The sequence below is a fragment of the Bombina bombina genome, chromosome 5, assembly GCF_027579735.1.
Source record: "Bombina bombina isolate aBomBom1 chromosome 5, aBomBom1.pri, whole genome shotgun sequence".
NCBI classification, from domain to species: Eukaryota; Metazoa; Chordata; class Amphibia; order Anura; family Bombinatoridae; genus Bombina; species Bombina bombina.
Genome location: NC_069503.1, coordinates 975109697 through 975129213, shown reverse-complemented (window position 1 = coordinate 975129213; position 19517 = coordinate 975109697).

Here is a 19517-nt window from a genome sequence, read left to right as displayed (position 1 = left end):
TAGCGATTTGCAGCTATCCATCATCAAAAACCTTTCTTGAAAGTCTGCTGCAGAAAAATATTTCATAGTGTGTAATTATTTCCATATTTTATAACATTACAGAAAGTACATTCACAGAAAAAAAGATATCCACCATAATATACAAATCAGCTGATCTCTTTTTGAATGCTTTTGAGTTTTTGTGAATGATTTTTATTTAACACGATTTGTTCTAATTCATTGCTCAGGGTCTTGGGAATTAAATTATTAAGGAAACGTTTATATCTGATTAGTAAATAAGCTAAGTGGTTTAATTGTTACACTTAATACTTTAGCAATGTATAAAAAGAAGTGAAATTGCATTGTTTAAATTTAAATAAACTGTTTTTAGGTATCATTAGCTATTTAAATGTAATTGTTACTTCTAATTTCATAAATAAAAATTGTGTGCCTTTTCAAATAATCAAATTTAGATAATATAGTAATTTGCATTTAGAAAATGGATAGATTTTTATAAAATATAATTTATATAAGGTTATTTAATTAATTTAAATATACTGTTTTTCTTTTAATGTGGCAAGTGCTAGATGTGATAAATGAAAACTTATTGCAAATTTCTCACACCTAGATTACGAGTTGAGCGTTATGACTCAAATAGTAGCGTTATGGCCCATAACGCATCATTTTCCCTAACGCAGCCATTACAAGTTTCAAAAAACCTCTGTAGCGCCACAAAAATCCCCATCTACACTCAAATCCATAACGCTATCCAAAACCAGTAGTTAATGATATATTGCAACCAAAAACATTCACAAATCACTTCAAAAATATTATACAAAGTACACTTACACGTAAAATATTGAGATCTCAAAAATCACTGTACAATAATTTTTTAATTTAAAAAAAAAAAATATATATAACGGATAAAAGATACGAGATCTCGGGTGTTAGAAAAAAAATGCACGCAAACCCATTTTACATTGACTTACATAGACATACATGAACTTACACTCATTTAGCTACATCTACGTACAAATATCATCACATACATACAGAATTCGCTACATACAAACAATATACAGCACATTACATACACAACACATTATCACGATTTCAGGTAGTTTTTCACAGAAGGACATGACGTCACTGACTTTACGCTCAAGACTGTTGGAAGTTTTTTTCTTTCAATTTCTATCCTTCATTGACTTCTATGGGGAATACATGCTCGTGCATGCGACAGGCCTCTTTGTGTAACGCACACAATAATTTTATCTTTTTAAACTCATAATGGCAGCGTTATAATTGTTGCGCTAATTCATTCATTCTTGCGTAGGTCCTGCAATGACAAATAGATCACGAAATATACTATTTGGCACTGGAGTTAGGTGTTTTACATGTGTGGACATCAAAATTTTTTATGAAATTACATTGCATCAACTATAAATCACGATCAATTCTATCATCACCAATACGAAATCAGTTTCATGAATTAACACATATTTAAACGGACATAAAAAAACTTTTTTAGATTTCATTATTCGGAAACAGTAGGCATTTTTAAACAGTTGTCTCATTTATGTCTATTATATCATTTGATTGAATCTCTTCATATGCTTTGATGAACAGCATATCTAGATAGGCTCAGCAGATGATGATTGGTGGCTGCACATAGATGCCTTCTGTGATTGCCTCACACATGTGCATTGCTATTTATTCAACAAACCATATATAAACAATGAACACATTTAGATCATATAAGTACTTTGGAAGGTTGTTTTACATTAGATTCTCTCTCTGAATCATAAAAGATAAATTATGGCTTTAGTTTCCCTTTAACATCAGGAATTTAATATAATATAACTTTCCGAATTCCGTATAATTATAATATATCATTAGAAAATATTATAGTTGTCGCTTTTTTGGAATGAAGAACATTGCTATATTGCTTCATATAAATGAACATATGTGGGAGAGAATCACAATACATACATATATGTACATAACACACATAACACAACAAAACACACATTTATCATTTTAATCATCACACAATAAGAATGTTGCAAACTAGAACAAGAAAACGAAGATTTGGAAACTAGACGGCATGTTGCTAATATGATGACATCATTCTAAGCTTCAACCATACAGATTCCAGCATTAGGACTTTACCGCCCCTTTCATCAGTTTCTCACTCAATATTACATATACATAGACGAGAGGTTTGGAAGATCTTCATTATTATTGCGATTTCAATGGGACAGGTAAAATATTGAGATCTCGACAATCACTTATATATATATATATATATATATATATATATATATATATATATATATATATAATATTATAGATGTCAGCCGTTACTTTATCGTTTTGCAACAATATTGCAGCAACATTGATCAAGCAGATTCTATGCCATGTCTATGCGCACATTATACACAAGTTTGCACTTCAAATCATGTTAGCGTGGACGTGTGTTTTTTAATATAAGATCGCGTTTACTAAGCATTTGTTGCGCATATGAACAAACATTGTGAAGATGCACTGTATTTCATATGTTAGATTTTACACTTTCACGTTACGATTTATTGGGGAAAAACAAAATTTCAACAAACACAAAAAAAACCCGCCCACTTTGAAAGCATTCGCGCCGCTCAGATACAATCAAGTGTATACTATCAACAATCATTACGAACATGCTACCATTGGACATTTTGCACTATAAATCACCCAATTGTGTAGGTGCTGTTGGACAAGTTTTGTACAACAGAATCAGGCGGGCTCAGCGTCTCCAAGAGAGGCGTGGGGAACGTCTGATTAGGGGTCCTCATATTCACAGGGTAAGGCTCATCTTGGATAACATGAGCGACTTTGAGGTTTTCGACAAGTATAGGCTCAATAGACAGCAGCTCTTGAGCCTGTATGATGTACTCATCTGGAGCCAGGCAGACATGTCCTGGCATCTGGAAGCTTTCAATCCTCAGAGGGGAATATATCTGGGTGGTACCTTCTCTGTGGTTTTTGAAAGGTTTCTGAATGCCATGATAAGAATTAGAGGCTTTACGTAGGATTCCCTCAAAATGAGGACGATTGGAGGTGACTCAAGAGGGAATTATATGCAATAGCTGAAATGCCCAATGTTTTGGGAGCAATAAATTTCACCCATTTTGCTCTGCGGGCTCCAGCAAAGGAGGGCCCCTACTAAAATCGCAAACACTTTCATACCAGCGCTACGGAATTTGGCGGCGCTATACAAATAAATGATAATAATAATAATAATAATTTGAATGTGCATTTCGTTTGCGATGCACGTATGCAAATTATGAATGTGTTTGCAAATTTCAGGGGGGGGGGCAAACATGATGCCCATATCCTCAGGCAGTCGTCACTCTGGCAGCAGTTTGAGGACAGACAGTTTCCCCATTGGTGGCTCGTTGGTGAGTACTATAATGTTCGCTAACAGTTGTGTTTGTGTAATGTGCAAAATATGCAGTTATAGGATGCGCTTTAACCATTTTTTGTCTCTTTCAGCAAATGTCTAGTTTTAGCTCCAAACATATATGTAGCAGGTCATAGCTTAAATGTTTAGATATAGGGGCCCATTTATCAAGCTCCGTAAGGAGCTTGTGGGCCCGTGTTTCTGGTGAGTCTTCAGACTCGCCAGAAACAGCAGTTATGAAGCAGCGGTCACAAAGACCGCTGCTCCATAACCCTGTCCGCCTGCTCTGAGCAGACGGACAGGAATCACTGGAATTCAACCCGATCGAGTATGATCAGGTTGATTGACACCCCCTGCTGGTGGCCCATTGGCCGCGAGTCTTCAGGGGGCGGCATTGCACCAGCAGCTCTTGTGAGCTGCTGGTGCAATGCTGAATACGTAGAGCGTATTGCTCTCCGCATTCAGCGAGGTCTTGCGGACCTGATCCGCACTGTCGGATCAGGTCCTCAAGACCTATGATAAATAGGCCCCATAGAATGCGCTTTAACCATTATTTGTCTCTTTAAGCAAATGTCTAGTTTTAGCTCTAAACAGATATGTAGCAGGTCATAGCTTAAATGTGCAGATATAGGATGCGCTTTAACCATTTTTTGTCTCTTTCTGCAAATGTCTTATTTTAGAAACAGATATGTAGCAGGTCATAGCTCAAATGTGCAGATATAGGATGCTATTTAACCATTTATTTGTCTTTCAGCAAATGTCTAGTTTTAGCAAAAAACAAATATGTAGCAGGTCATAGCTCAAATGTGCAGATATAGGATGCACTTTAACCATTTATTTGTCTTTCAGCAAATGTCTAGTTTTAGTGAAAAACATATATGTAGCAGGCCATAGCTCAAATGTGCGGATATAGGATGCGCTTTAACCATTTATTTGTCTTTCAGCAAATGTCTAGTTTTAGCGAAAAACAGATATGTAGCAGGTCATAGCTTAAATGTGAGATATAGGATGCGCTTTAACCATTTATTTTTCTATTTCAGCAAATGCCTAGTTTAGGCGATTTTCGTATACACAAATGCATTGTATCGTTTATAATTTTTTTTAATGTATTTTTTCATAAATTTCATAATTTTTCAGATATTTGTAATATTGAGATTTTGTAATGTTAATTATTCATAGGTGATTCAGGTTACATGAGCCGGCCTTGGCTCATTACGCCATTGCGTTACCCCACAGACGAGGCACAGGTGCACTACAATCGGGCGCACAAGCGGACTAGGGCTGTAGTGGAGCGGATGTTTGGGCTCCTCAAAATGAGATTTAGATGCCTGGATAGGTCTGGGGGAGCCCTCCAATACAGCCCTAGTAAGGTGGCGAAGATCATTATAGCCTGCAGCATCCTTCATAACATAGCTCAGCAAGCTGGGATGCTGCAGGCCGTCCAGGTACCCTGAGACCTCCAAAAAGCTGAGGACTACGATGTTCTAGAGGGTCCATTCCGGGACGAGGGGGTCAATGTCATAGACATCATTAACCGCCACTTCAGACGGTAAATACTATTAGTTATATAGAAGCATTGTGAATATGTAAGACTTTTAGTAAAATGAAAGTAGAAATGTGCAAACATGTTTGGATTGTTCAATAAATGACTATAGCAAAATCTAAAATATATTTTATTATCATAGGTAATTTATGCATCATATGATTCAGGCATTGGCTCCTGTAATGACTTTGTCACTTGATTTTTAAAGACAAGATCAGATGGTAAGTATACACAATATATGGACCGAGACGGGGGGGGGGGGGATTTTGCCCAATGATCCATCATATGGCATACAATTAGTTTACATGTATTTAGTTAAGACATTATTAGATTTTAGATAGTCTGAAAGGGATAAATGCCACAGATAGCAGATAAAGGGATACTCTGAAGCGCATTAGAATTGACAAAGTCATACATAAGAGGTTAAGTATGGACAATGTATGTGAGTCAGATTCACAATTTATTGTTATAACATAACACAAGAGGCTACATACTCTTAGTAAGCTATTGATATAAATATTTTAGGAAATAGTTAGTGTTAGGGGGAGGGATTCAGAACTATGTACCATTTTATTATATATTTGATTTACTTAATCTACAGACTGAAAGTGAAGAAAACCAGACTGAAAGTGAAGAATACCAATGTGATCATGTCTGTGGCATTGTCTTTCAACTGTGCTGACTTTGAAAAACATACAAATACAAGTTCACATGGTAAGTGTACACAATGTCTGGAACAAGACTGGGGATGCAGGAAACATCCTATGGGAAACACTTATGTTTCCTTGTTTCGTTTAGATGGTATTTCACAATCCTCTATTTTGAAAGTGATGAATGTGACACATAATGAAGATAAACTGAAATTTTGAATAAAATCAACTTTTAAAGATCATACATCCAGGTTAGTTTGCACAATGCATGCTATTGGTAAGAATCATAGGAGGAATAATGTGAAAATATTTCATAATATATTGAATGTGTCTAACAATTTTCACCATGTCGTATTTTTTAAGACGTTTCTTTAATATACATTCCCCCTACTTTGTGCTAGAGAGGACTCAGATCGTGATCGATCATACAGATAAAGGGATACATTTCATAGGTGACATTTAGGTATATTAGTTTTTTAAGGGACAGGAAACATTACATTTAATTATGTCCATCATACAATTGAATAATTAGGATTTTTAGCACAAAATAGGATATTAGGCATTATTTTGTCTAATTTTAAATGTTAAAGGGACACTTAACACCTGCTTAAAATTTTGTAAACTGTTTCTGAGGAATCAAAATAAACAAATACACTGTTTTCAATGCTGTATATTCATTTTACTACAAGCTCTTCAAGAAGACTCTTCATATTTTCTATGCTTATCCACAGCTTATATTTTCCTATCTATGGTGTCATCTTGTAACGTGCGTTCCACACAGGCACTGCAGTCACATGACACGTGTGCACAGCAGCTTCTTCTCTCACTGATGTAACTTATTGAAGGCAGCCAAATCGTCAATGCTCATTCACTTTAATGCATTGCAGTATATGAGGACAAAGTTTAAACTTATATGTGTAATACAGTAACTGCTTCTTATTTTATAAAACATGTTATGTACCTTGAACAGATCTCCACAGTCTTTGTTTCACTCACTGTTTATAACTGAAAGAAGCAATCACCAGCCCGATGTTCAGTGGCAGAGGGGAGGGGGGAGGAGGGAAGGGGAGGGGAGAGAGTCTAGCAGCCATTTTTTAACTCACTGTTATTCAGAGAGATCTCTGCAATATCCAAGGAAATATTTATCTGTGTGTTCAGAGATCTCTGAGTAACAGTGAGTTAAAAAAACGGCTAGACATCTGTTTAGTTGTTGTTAATCGCTTGTGATGGCTATTTCATTTGTAGTGAAAGGGACATGCAACCCAAAGATTTGAATCTAAAATAACCTTTTACTACGATAATCACATATGGTTCATTCTCATGTTATCCTAAGTTTGAAAAAAACATATGCATAGGCTTATGAACAGCAAAGCATTACTTGGAGACATCTACTTAATTGTGGGTGGGCAACAATGCATAGTTGCAAAGGTTAGCCAGATGTCTTTAGATACTTCACACTATTGCATATCTGCTCCTTAACAATAAAGACACCATGAAAAATAAATTTATATGTGAACATTTCAGACAAATACATGCTCTATTTGATTTTCATAAATAGGACCAGAAACGTTTAACCCCTTAATGACCGAGGACGTGCAGGGTACGTCCTCAGAAAAAAGGCAGTTAATGCCTGAGAACGTACCCTGCACGTCCTCGGTGTGGAAAGCAGCTGGAAGCGATCCTGCTCGCTTCCAGCTGCTTTCCGGTTATTGCAGTGATGCCTCGATATGGAGGCATCCTGCAATAACCTTAGATGGCCATCCGATGCAGAGAGAGCCACTCTGTGGCCCTCTCTGCACCGGACATCGATGGCCGGTATCGTTGGTGGGTGGGAGCCGGTGTGGGAGGTGGGTGGCGGCCATCGATGGCCCTGGTCATGTGGAGGGGGGCGGGATCGTGGGCGTGCAAGTCCGGGCGTGCGCGGGGGCGCGCGCACGTGCACGAGGGGGCGCGCGCGGGCGCGTGCCGGGGCAGGGACCGGGTGGGGACCGCTGCACTACAGAAAAAAATGTGTCCCAAAATAATAATATTTTGGGACCAGTAATTTTTTAAAAAAAACCTTATTCGTTATTTAGGTGGTGGGGGTTGGTCCGTGGGGGGGGGGGGGGGGGGGAGCTACACTACAGAAAAAATAAAAAAAATAAAAAAGAAATAAACATTTGATTGTGCAAAATGGGTACTGGCAGACAGCTGCCAGTACCCAAGATGGCCCCCAATAAGGCAGTGGGGGAGGCTTAGAGAGCTGTTTTGGGGGGGATCAGGGAGGTTGGGGGCTAAGGGGGGATCCTAAACACAGCATATGTAAATATGCTTCTTTTTTTTTTTTTTTTTTTTTAAATCTTTTATTTTAGTACTGGCAGACTTTCTGCCAGTACTTAAGATGGCGGGGACAATAGTGGGGTGGGGGAGGGAAGGGAGCTGTTTGGGAGGGATCAGGGGGTGGGATGTGTCAGGTGGGAGGCTGAACTCTACACTAAAGCTAAAATTAACCCTGCAAGCTCCCTACACACTACCTAATTAACCCCTTCACTGCTAGCCATAATACACGTGTGATGCGCAGCATTTAGCGACTTTCTAATTACCAAAAAGCAACGCCAAAGTCATATATGTCTGCTATTTCTGAACAAAGGGCATCCCAGAGAAGCATTTACAACCATTTGTGCCATAATTGCACAAGCTGTTTGTAAATAATTTCAGTGAGAAACCTAAAATTGTGAAAAAATTAACGTTTTTTTTAATTTGATCGCATTTGGCGGTGAAATGGTGGCATGAAATATACCAAAATGGGCCTATATCAATACTTGGGGTTGTCTACTACACTACACTAAAGCTAAAATTAACCCTAGAAGCTCCCTACATGCTCCCTAATTAACCCCTTCACTGCTGGGCATTATACGCGTATTTTGCGCAGGGGCATTTAGCAGCCTTCTAATTACCAAAAAGCAAAGCCAAAGCCATATATGTCTGCTATTTCTGAACAAAGGGGATCCCAGAGAAGCATTTACAACCATTTATGCTATAATTGCATAAGTTGTTTGTAAATAATTTCAGTGAGAAACCTAAAGTTTGTGAAAATATTTGTGAAAAAGTGAAAAAATTTTTTTATTTGATCGCATTTGGCGGTGAAATGGTGGCATGAAATATACCAAAATGGGCCTAGATCAATACTTTGGGATGTCTTCTAAAAAAAAAATATATACATGTCAATGGATATTCAGGGATTCCTGAAAGATATTAGTGTTCCAATGTAACTAGCGCTAATTTTGAAAAAAAGTGGTTTGGAAATAGCAAAGTGCTACTTGTATTTATGGCCCTATAACTTGCAAAAAAAAGCAAAGAACATGTAAACATTGGGTATTTCTAAACTCAGGACAAAATTTAGAAACTATTTAGCATGGGTGTTTTTTGGTGGTTGTAGATGTGTAACAGATTTTGGGGGTCAAAGTTAGAAAAAATGTGTTTTTTTCCATTTTTTCCTCATATTTTATAATGTTTTTTATAGTAAATTATAAGATATGATGAAAATTATGGTATCTTTTGAAAGTCAATTTAATGGCGAGAAAAATGGTATATAATATGTGTGGGTACAGTAAATGAGTAAGAGGAAAATTACAGCTAAACACAAACACCGCAAAAATGTAAAAATAGCCTTGGTCCCAAACGGACAGAAAATGGAAAAGTGCTGCGGTCATTAAGGGGTTAATTTCCATAAAAAAATATGTCCCTTTATTTTCTCAAAGTAACGTCCATTATAAATACGAAGAACACATTTTACCATTATTGAAATATAGCGTGGTAAACGTATCTTTCAACACGAGATTCGCATTTATAAAAAGTAGAATATAATTTCACACACTGTCACTTAGCACACAATCGATGTGCATTGCTGGGATTGTAAATACATTTAAAAGAACACTGTCAATACTTCACAATGAGTCATGATATTTATTTAATAAATAATGTATAAATACAATATTTACATTTTTTAATCTAAAATATTTGTAAAATATTTTTTAATAACTTGAACAATGTTACACATCTATTGATCAATATTAAACATCGAAATGTGTCATAAACATTTACTAATGTGACTGGATTATATTTACTATCGTGATTATATATAAAATCTAGTTCACATGTCAACAAAATATATTAAAGGGACATAATACTCATATGCTAAATCACTTGAATCTGATGAGGTATAACTGTAAAAAACTGACAGGAAAATATAAACTGAGCATCTCTATGTAAAAAAAGAAGATATTTACCTCACAATTTCCTCAGCTCACCAGTTCTGTGTAAAAAGTTATACTTCAGCTGCTGTCCAGTTGCAGGTAAAAAAAATGAAAAAATGAACAGCAGCCAATCAGCATCAGCAGTGCTGAGGTCATGAACTCTTTTACTGTGATCTCATGAGATTTCACTTAACTCTCATGAGATTTCATAGTAAACTTCCTTAAACTGAATAGGGAAATAACATGAGAGTGCACGAAGCTCACTCCCTTGCCTGTCCCGGGACAGACATACTGATTTGCTGCGTAAAGTCCTTTGCAATGGGGTTTGAATACTTAGTACATTTTGAGATAAAATACCTTTCTTTTTTACATAGAGATGTTCAGGTGATATTTTCTAGTCAGCTTTTTACAGCTATGCTGCATCACTTTCAAGTGTTTCAACATTTGGGTATCATGGTCCTTAAATATTTAACGGATTCCGTATATTATATATACGTCACACATACGCATTCCATTCTCATAAATTCTAAAGAAAAGTCTACATTCCTAATGTAGTCATAGCACCCCTAGGAGGTATGTGTATGAAAGTTACAAATATATGAATCCATGAACCATTAAGTAATGGCCAATCAAAGTTCATCACACAAACATGACTTGACTCAGTATGGCCTCACAGACATGCTAACAAAATTACATTATTTTATCCAAACAGATGTACAGATACCATGTACCATGGTGTATCTCATATTTACTTCCCCATATAAAAGTCCATTACACGTTTCCATTTTTTTCAGTTCTCTAATTCCTGTAGCCAGGATGTCTCCCAGGTTCACCAGAGAGGAAAGTTCTCCACTGGAGTAAGCGGTCGAGGAGTTTTATCCACAGCTGTATGGGGCTCAGAAGAGGTTGATGACTAGGGCGGTCAAAAGGGCCATCTGGTTGTCTGTCGCCCTTTCTGTGAATGTGGTGGCAGACATCCAGAGGAGCCCGGAGCAAATGATCCGGAGATTCGGGAATATGAGGGAGTTGACTAGTGCCTGTCGGAGAGGTGGGGATCTGGGCCCACCCCCACAGAAACTTGTCCTACAAACCCATGAGGAGACTTTATGCGCATTCCTCAATCTCCGTTTCCCCCAGAGATTTGCTGCCCCCGATCCTCGGCCCCCTCCCAGTCCCCAGCTGCTGGTCCTGAAACTCCCGACCCAGAGGCCAGTGCAGCTCCAATCAGTGACCTGGGAGAAGGTAGTACAGAGGCTGAACCAGGTACTTCATATATTTTAATATTTGAGTATATATTTGTCAGGTTACTGTCAGATTTTTTCTGTAAGTCAGAAAAAGGTATAATTAATATGAGGACCACAACTGCAGCCTAGTGGTTTTGTTTTAAGTGTATGTGGCAAACTACAATTAGTGATGGGCGCAACAGGGTTGCAGTGAGCCAATGCACTTAAGTTTGATATTAGGTTCTACAGTACAAATTGCTGAGATATTTGAACTTTATGTCCAGCTCAGTATTTGTCATGTTCACCTGATTAGTTATGATATCAATTCCAATCTGTATACAATTTTGGAGTAGTGACTTTGTACTTAATTACCTATAGTATGGTATAGACTTTAGTTAAGAAGTGAATTAACGATTTAATACTTTAGGTTTGTCTGAATAAATAGTAGCAGTGCTGAGCGGTTTAACTGCTGTCTGTTAATGAGAGATTGAATAGTAATTGTCTTGATTGCATTTGGAACGATAGAACATGATCATGTAATTACTATTTTGTAGGTAAGAGTAAGTTAACTTACGTTAGTTTGTACAGAGACGCTCCGGAATTAATTCTGGTGGAATCAGTTCTAAAGAAAACTTTAGGCGAAAGGTGCTGCTTCTTGTTACTGAGCAGAGATGAGACTGTGTCGGCGCGGCCGCGAATGTCGGCGTGTGACGTCACCGCTAGGTCCGGGAGAGCAAGGAGCTGTAATTGGAGCGCAGCTGAGTAGCAAGCTTGTAGCGTAGAGTGGCTGTCAGAGATACAGCGTGAGTTGTAAGCTTGTAGCGTAGAGTGGCTGTCAGAGATACAGCGTGAGAAGAAATTTCCAAGCAGTGATTGCATGATGTAGAGGTCTTTTATAGAATTTCTAAAGGAGTTGTCAAAGTCAAAAGTGAAGAGTGCGGTACTTAACTGTTTAGGTGAAGTAGGCAGACATATGAAATATGACAGGATCCCCCCCCCAAGGATCAACACCGAGGATCAGGTGAGGGACGATCAGGATGCCTATTATGGAACTGAGTCACCAATCTCTGGGCAGAGAGGTTGGCAGCCGGTTCCCAAGAGTCCTCAGAGGATGGGTATCCCTTCCAGTGAACTAGATATTGTAGCCTACCAAGTACTCGTCGGGAATCCAGCACATCTTGAACCTCATATTCTAAGGAAGGATCCGGCAGAATAGGGATGATCGGTTTCAAAGGAGAATGTTGCCGTAGTTGTCTATAAGGCTTCAAGAGGGAGACATGGAATGTGGGGTGAGATTTCATAGATGGAGGCAATCCAAGAGTGACTGCATTGGCGTTGACAACTTTAACAACAGGGAATGGTCCAACAAACTTGGAAGTCAATTTCCTAGAGGGTACTGGTAGATGCAGGTTACGGGTTGATAACCAGACATAATCCCCGATAGCATAGGTTGGAGATGGTACCCTCCTTTTATCATAATGAAGTTTATATCTAGATTTTGCTATGTTGATGTTCTGTTTCACCAAAGTAAATGTGTCAGATATGGTATTAAGTAGATCATTCACTACTGGGGACATAGTAGTGGATGAGGAATCCCATTCGAAGGTAGGATGAAAACCGTAGTTGATGTAGAATGGGGTTGACTTTGTGGAGGTATGAACTGAGTTATTAAAAGCGAATTCGGCATAGGGCAGGAGTGAAACCCAATTATCCTGTCTCGCAGAGACAAAACATCTTAAGTATTGTTCCAACCATTGATTTGTCCTCTCAGTTTGTCCATTAGTTTGAGGATGGAAAGAGGTGCTGAGACGTCTGGTAATATTGAGTGACTGGCAAAGCTGTTTCCAGAATTTACTGGTGAACTGTGTACCCCTGTCGGATGTTATAGTATTTGGAAGTCCATGTAATTTGAAGACATGGTTAAACATTAGGGTTACGGTGTCTGTAGTGGTAGGTAATTTATGGTAAGGAAGGAAATGAGCCATCTTGCTGAATAGATCCACTACAACGAGTATGGTATTACATTTCTGTGATTCAGGGAGGTCAACAATGAAATCCATAGCTATATCGGTCCATGGCCGGTGTGGAGTTGGTAATGGTATCAATTGTCCGAACGGGGAGGATTTCCCAGTCTTAGTTGTAGTACAAGTTTTACAAGTTTGAACATATTCAGCTGTGTCCGGGAGGAGACTTGGCCACCAGAAGAACCTTTGTACCAGTTCTTGGGTCTTGTTTATACCCAGATGTCCCACCAAATGGGAATCATGTAAGGTGTTGAGTACAGTTGTTCTGAGTGAAGGGGGTACATAAACTCGTTCTTGGTAATAGTAGAGTCCGTCATCATGTAAGGTAAGATTATGAAGGGGTTTTTGAATGTCAGATAATTGTTCGGACTTGAAATGAGCAGTCTGTTCTGTAGTCAGGCCTAAAATCTTATCTGCTGGTATTAGAGGTGCTTCAATGAGAGGTATCATGGGGTCTATAATTTGTCTGGATAGAGCATCAGCCTTCTTATTTTTTTGAGCAGGTCTGTATGTAATAAGATAATTAAATCTGGAGAGAAATAAGTTCCACCGTACTTGACGTGAGCTTAGTGTCCGGTTTGTTTTTAAATATTCCAAATTTTTATGGTCTGTGTAAATCAGTATTGGGAGTGAGGTTCCTTCCAATAAGTGTCTCCATTGTTCCAGGGAGCTTTTGATGGCTAATAACTCCTTATCTCCAATCGGATAGTTGATTTCAGCGGGAGTGAGGATGCGAGAATAATAAGCTACTGGGTGTAAGGGCTGAGTTAGCTCAATTCTCTGGGAGAGGACTGCGCCAAGTGCGAAGTTTGAGGCGTCTACTTCCAATACATATTGTAGGGAAGGGTCAGGATAACGGAGGATGGGAGCTGTTGTGAAAGCTTTTTTTAGAAAGTCGAAGATTCGTTGTGAATCTTCATTCCAGCGGAATCGTTGAGTCGATTTAGTTAGGTTAGTCAGTGGTCTAGATAGTTCAGCGAAGTTCTTAATGAACTTCCTATAGAAGTTCGCGAAACCCATAAACCTCTGGATATCCCTCTTGTTTTTCGGTACAGGCCAATTCAGTATGGCTGAAACCTTGTCATCCTCCATCTGAATGCCGGTAGGTGATATAGAATATCCTAAGAACTTTATCTGTTGTGTATGAAAGGTACATTTTTCCAGCTTTACATATAGGGAATTATCTCTTAATCTCTTTAAAACTAAAGTTACATGTTTGATGTGTTCGTGGAGATTTGTGGAGTATATGAGGATGTCATCCAGATATATGACCAAAAATATGTCTAAATAATCCTTGAAAATATCGTTAATGAAATATTGGAATGTAGCTGGTGCATTACACAAACCAAAAGGCATCACTGTGTATTCGAACAACCCGTATCTAGTACGAAAAGCGGTTAGCCACTCATGTCCTTGTTTAATACGTACCAAGTTGTAGGCACCTCTAAGATCGAGTTTAGTGTAAATGGAGGCACCACGGAGTCTATCAATTAGCTGTGGTATTAGGGGTAGAGGATAACGGTTTTTTATAGTACGTTTATTTAGTTCCCTATAATCTATTATGGGTCTTAGGGACTGATCTTTATTTTTAACGAAGAAAATGCCTGCCCCAGCAGGGGAGGTGGAAGGGCGGATAAAACCCTTCTGTAAGTTCTCATTGATATAGTTTTTAAGATGTTCAAGTTCTGGTTCTGATAAAGGGAATATATGACCGTAGGGGATATCAACCCCGGGTAGTAGATCAATAGGACAGTCATATACCCTATGGGGAGGTAAATTGGAGGATTCTTTTTTATCGAAAACATCAGAAAATGATGAATATTCTTGGGGGTATGGAGTAGCAGTATCCAAAAGAATCTGTTCCTGATGGAGACAGGTATCAGCACAGTAGGAGGAATTAAATACTACCTGTGTGGTGGACCAGGTTATATTTGGATCATGCTGTTTGAACCAGGTGATACCTAAAATAATGGGGAACATAGGGGAAGGTATGACATCAAAACACAAAAATTCGGTATGTAAATTGTGAGTTGTTACCCGTAATGGGATAGTATGGTACTTAATGGGCCCTGAGGTAATCTCCTTGCCATCAACAAAACGAAGGACACTGGGGGTGTTTTTAGTGACAAGTGGTATTTTATTTTTAACAACAAACTGGTGATCTATATAATTATGACTTGCTCCAGAGTCTAGGATTGCCTCAGAGTGGATTCTGTGATGTTCCCACTGTAATAGAACAGGAAGAGTACAATGATTAATGTGTGCTTGTTTAGCAGATAAACATAATTGAGTGGGTTGTTGCTTACCCTTCCTTCTTTGGAGCTGAAGGCAATCTTTTACGGAATGGTCTAAACCCCCACAATACATGCAGAGGTCCAAGGTTTTTCTCCTTAGTTTCTCCTGAGGTGTGAGGGGTCCTCGAATGAACCCCAGTTCCATGGGAGTCTCGGCAGCCCTAGATGGAGGTCTATGTGAGTGAGTACTACTAGTGCTTTGTGGGGGGTGTTTAGGGCTAGTGTCATGGTGGTTTCTTTCAGAGTGTCTCTCCCTGATACGTCTATCTAGAATAATACTGATGTCAATTAGATTGTCTAGGGTGTCTGGGAGTGGTTGTCTTGCTAACTCATCTTTTAGTGTTTCTGAGAGACCCAATCTGAATTGATTTCGGAGTGAGAGGTCGTTCCATTGTGTGTCTGGAGACCATTTCTTGAATTCTGCTATGTAATCTTCCACTGGCCTTTTGTTTTGGCGCAGGGAACGCATAGCAGTCTCAGCTGATAACTGCTTGTATGGGTCATCATATAATTGTCCCATTGCCTTGAAGAATTGGTCCAAGGAGTAAAGTATGGGGTCGTTGCATTCGAAGAACAAATTGGCCCATATACGGGGTTCTCCTCGTAGGTAAGATATGGTAGTGAGAACTTTTAAGTGATCAGTAGTATAAGTTTTAGGCTTCAATTGGAAGTAAAGAAGGCATGAATTCTTAAACTCTCTAAACTCACTTCTAATTCCACTGAATGGTTGTGGAGGGTTTGGTTGTGGTTCATGTGTAGTTTGGGATATTTTTATAGTATCTAGTCGCTCATTAATATATAATCTTAATGAGGTGTTCTCTGCCTGTAATGCAGTTAATCCCTTAGACAGGTTTTCAACTGTTAGTGTCAGAGCATCTACATGTGATACTAGGGCTGCTGGGTCCATCTTACACAGGCTTGGAAATTACTGTCAGGTTACTGTCAGATTTTTTCTGTAAGTCAGAAAAAGGTATAATTAATATGAGGACCACAACTGCAGCCTAGTGGTTTTGTTTTAAGTGTATGTGGCAAACTACAATTAGTGATGGGCGCAACAGGGTTGCAGTGAGCCAATGCACTTAAGTTTGATATTAGGTTCTACAGTACAAATTGCTGAGATATTTGAACTTTATGTCCAGCTCAGTATTTGTCATGTTCACCTGATTAGTTATGATATCAATTCCAATCTGTATACAATTTTGGAGTAGTGACTTTGTACTTAATTACCTATAGTATGGTATAGACTTTAGTTAAGAAGTGAATTAACGATTTAATACTTTAGGTTTGTCTGAATAAATAGTAGCAGTGCTGAGCGGTTTAACTGCTGTCTGTTAATGAGAGATTGAATAGTAATTGTCTTGATTGCATTTGGAACGATAGAACATGATCATGTAATTACTATTTTGTAGGTAAGAGTAAGTTAACTTACGTTAGTTTGTACAGAGACGCTCCGGAATTAATTCTGGTGGAATCAGTTCTAAAGAAAACTTTAGGCGAAAGGTGCTGCTTCTTGTTACTGAGCAGAGAGGAGACTGTGTCGGCGCGGCCGCGAATGTCGGCGTGTGACGTCACCGCTAGGTCCGGGAGAGCAAGGAGCTGTAATTGGAGCGCAGCTGAGTAGCAAGCTTGTAGCGTAGAGTGGCTGTCAGAGATACAGCGTGAGTTGTAAGCTTGTAGCGTAGAGTGGCTGTCAGAGATACAGCATGAGAAGAAATTTCCAAGCAGTGATTGCATGATGTAGAGGTCTTTTATAGAATTTCTAAAGGAGTTGTCAAAGTCAAAAGTGAAGAGTGCGGTACTTAACTGTTTAGGTGAAGTAGGCAGACATATGAAATATGACAATATTTAAGCACTGTGTATATAGTAATATATTCAACATATATAGATTGCACAACAGACGTTACCTATGATGGCAGACATCTGAATTTAGATTAGTCAGAGATCAAATAGGAATAATGCTTTTTTTGCGCTCTCACGAATATGCATCACAGAGCTAAAATGGAAGTGCGCATCCGTGAAATCCCTGTCCTCCGCCATTTCATACATTCAATATTGATTCATACAAAACTTTTATAAAATATTAATTTGTATCATTAAATATTTACAATGATCCTATTCGAATATCGTGATACACACAATTGTAAATATATTCGAAAGCTTCAAAAATTATACTCATCACACTACTAGATCAAAATCAATTCATAATCACAGATGCGCAATTACGCTTTTAATTATTGCGTAATGATTATGGAAGATATAATTGCGCAGAGACGTGAACATGTGTTTGCTGTTACAGTGGCATTACTTTAGACATGTTGGTCAAATGTATACATTAATTAGTATAAATGTTAAGAATACAGTATCCTGATTTTCAATATTTTTAATTTCAAAAGCTATTCTTGCAATATAAAATAAAAAATTGACAGATCAATCTATAACAATTGATGACAATCCAAGAATACATAAAATGACTCAAAGAGACAGTCAACAACATAAAAGCTTTTTAATAAACATACATGATTTCTTTATTTCTAAATACAGTTTGATTAATAAAATAAAGTTTATAATCCTAAATATATTTACTCTGTGATTAGCTTGTATATAAGCCATTGCAGACTGACCCCTTAATTTTTAATTGTGGACATGCTTGCATTTAGCCAATCAGTGTCCTCTCCCTTGTGAATACATGGGCGTGGTCACAATGTTATCTGAATGGCACACATTAACTTATGCCCTCTAGCGCCTGAAAACCGAAACATGCATTGAAATAATCCTTCAAATTCAAGGATATTGCTAATAGCATATGATCAGAATATTTTAAATATTTCAAAAGAGAATAACAAGAGATTAAACACAATTTGTTGTTACTATTGAATATCAAATTATATCACAATTGCATTCTATATGTGATTAATGAAGGTTTAATTCACAATAAGCTGTCCTTTTAACATCAGAGGCACACTTCAAATGAAAATAAAATAACATGTGAGACTGCAGAGGATTATGTAAGTAATTTATGATAACAACATCAATACCAAAAAATAATAATGAAGGAAAATGAGAGAGTAAAATATGAAATAAAAATAAGGATTTAAAATAAAAATTAGTATTATTTGAGTAAATGACAATTTTACACATGGGGTAATTGATTCAACCTTCTAGTTTAATATTTCCTTGATAAATTGATCAAACAGAGATTTAAAACATTGAATGAAATAGAAAATATCAATCATTCCTAAACATATATACTAGGGATGCACCGATACCGATACTAGTATCGGTATCGGTACCGATACCAAGTATTTGCATGAGTACTTGTACTCGTGCAAATGCATCGATACTTAAACCGATACCTCTACTTCCTACCCATATGATATCTTGTGGCGTTTTTTCAAACTGCATGTTCCCATTTCATTTTAAACTGGAGTGGAGACTAAACTAAAAATTGTTTACTACTGTTCTGCCAATACAAATTGCTGTTATTTGTATTATTGTAGGAGAGATCACTGTTCCTCGTTCAGACAAACCCCTGAATTACTGGGCAGTTAATAAACAGATTTCCAGCTCTGGCTAAAATGGCCCAAAAATATCTTTCTGCACCATGCAGTAGTGTGGAATGTGAAAGACTGTTCAACTTAGAGTCGAACCTCCATACACATGTCAGATTGATGTTATATAATAGCCCTTAAACCCAATTACATCACCCCTTTAAATCTAATATTTTAGTGTAATATTTTTTATTTATAAACCTGTTCAGTGAACTTTGTTATTATTTCATAATGTCTTTTGAATTACAGCACTTTATAATTATAAAGAAGGAATCTTAAATAATTAGTCTGTATTGTGCTTGGTAAACTGTCACATGACATTAAAAAAAAGTATCAGTAATTGGTATCGGCGAGTATTTGAAAATAAGTATCGGTACTTGTACTCGGTCATAAAAAAATGGTATCGGTGCAACCCTAATATATACCATTTTCATAAGATTTATGATTAAGTTATCACTTAAAGGGACACTGAACACAAATATTTTCATTCAGATAGAACATGCAATTTTAAGCAACTTTCTAATTTACTCCTATTATCAATTTTTGTTCATTCTCTTGCTATCTTTATTTGAAAATCATGAA